General features: G+C 32.0%; 1 long non-coding RNA gene across 1 annotated transcript; it reads right to left on the reverse strand.

The window, feature by feature from the left end:
• Positions 1-415: 415 nt before the first annotated feature.
• Positions 416-1753, reverse strand: LOC143554966 (uncharacterized). Its single transcript, XR_013139121.1, has 3 exons — positions 1664-1753; positions 1456-1552; positions 416-660 (listed from the first exon to the last, which is right to left on the reverse strand). It is a non-coding gene; the product is annotated as an uncharacterized LOC143554966 (long non-coding RNA).
• Positions 1754-1954: the final 201 nt, after the last annotated feature.

Raw genomic sequence — 1954 nt, forward strand, 5'->3', positions numbered from 1 at the left:
AATGTTCTGCGTATTGACACAGCTCAGGCATCAATGTGTGTGCTTCATGTTATCAACTTGTGTACTATGTTAATATTTTGGATAATGTAAGTGAAGGATATTTAAATACCAGTAGGAAACCCGCGCGATGCTTCGGCGGAGACAATTTACAAGACGGTAAAATATTAAATGAATGAAATTAACAAACATAAAATGAGTCATTTCAACTAAGACAAACTAAATAAGAAGGAAGATTTATTAACTTGATCAGTTACTTGAGATTCAATTCATATCAACATCTTACTCCATTTGAAGGAATACAATTTATGTAAAAACATTGGACAAAATACCATTGATCATTGCATCACAATAAGTTTATATGCATGTATACAACAAAACCATTGATAAAATATGTTGAGCAATAACTTAATACTTCTGTAATGCTTTTATAAACATACTTAGAAGTAGTAGTTAGGGTACCAAAATCCAGGAGAAATATTAGATTCTTACAAACCTCCAATTCTTCCAAATTTGAATCAAGTCAAAAGTCCTCATCAAGATAATACCAAAACCCATAGGCTGCATAATTATTTCAAAACAAACCATCCTATGCGGATTAATAGTCAGAGTGTCCTTCTTGCACACCAATTTTGATAACCATAGATCGAGAAATAAGACTCCCTGTTAATATTAAAATGGGATCATACTCTACATAATGTTAGATAAATGAAACAAACATACCAAGCCTGTAAAAGGTGTTCCTTTTATAACTGAATAAACATTTGATTATGAGAATATGAGCACAGCCAATCCCTAATGAGAAAACGGACTACGGGCAAATAATTAGTAAAAACCCAAATGAAAGAAAAATACAAAAGTAGTATCTAAAAATAAAAAATTATTAGTAAATTGGTCAAAATGACCATGCTTGGCAATAATCATCATGGCTTTGGGTGTACCTTATACAGTTTCAGCCTAGCTTCAGGTGGAACCAAGAAGACGTTTAGGAAAGTGGGTCGTGCTCATGTCAACCCCACGAGTTCGCCGGTTAACCCGTGTTACCCGTCTAACCCATTTATTGGTTTTTTAAAATGTGCCTTATATATTAATTTATTATTTAAGTGTGTTCTTTAATATAACTTAAAACAATAACAACATTTTATACGAAAATTTAAAAATTTTAATAATAATAATAATATGACATTAAGGTTCACGTGTGCCTAAATGCCCCCCTTGTTAGTAATAAGTTCACAATTAGTACGCCTGATTTTGATGGTGAGAAGTGTTGTAGGATTCAAGTTTGTTATGGCATTGAGAAGAGGTTGTTAGTTCATATTTTCTATATAGTGTATTTACTATAGCATACTTTAAGAAATTACACATTGTACATGGAAATTTGTACACTATTTTGAAAATACACATATCATTATATACTGATATCGGTAGTTGATATATCATAATATTAAATTAAATTACCTGCATTGATCTCGTTCATGGATCGTTTCACATGTTGATTGGGTTCTGTATCGACAATCAAAGTTTACATAATCTCAAAACCAAAATTGGAAATGGCCTGAAACATAAAAAAACAAAATTGGTTCTTTGATAGTCACACGGGCGTAAAGTCGATCTGAAATGTGTCAAATAGAGTAGTTTAAAGTGTGGGTTAGATAAAGCATGTTACCTGAAGAGAAGAGGTGAGTTCTTGCGTTGATGAAGTTGTTGCAAACGGGCATAAAGGTGTTCTGATATGAACCACGATCATATATTCAGTAAACAACGTAGAGTAAAAAAAATGAACGTTGCAGTTAAAGAAGCTACAATGAAATGAAATGAAATAAAAAAAACAAAGTAGACTTCATATCTAATGCGAGAAATTGAGTGGAACCGTCTTTCACATACATAAATGGTGGCTGCCTATAACATTATATGATAACTTTTTGTCCCAGTTCACCAATATATGATCAACTTTAAG

This window comes from Bidens hawaiensis, unplaced genomic scaffold (genome assembly GCF_021521415.1).
Source record: "Bidens hawaiensis isolate Kalapana, Puna unplaced genomic scaffold, B.hawaiensis_p1.1 tig00017939_1, whole genome shotgun sequence".
Taxonomy (NCBI): domain Eukaryota; kingdom Viridiplantae; phylum Streptophyta; class Magnoliopsida; order Asterales; family Asteraceae; genus Bidens; species Bidens hawaiensis.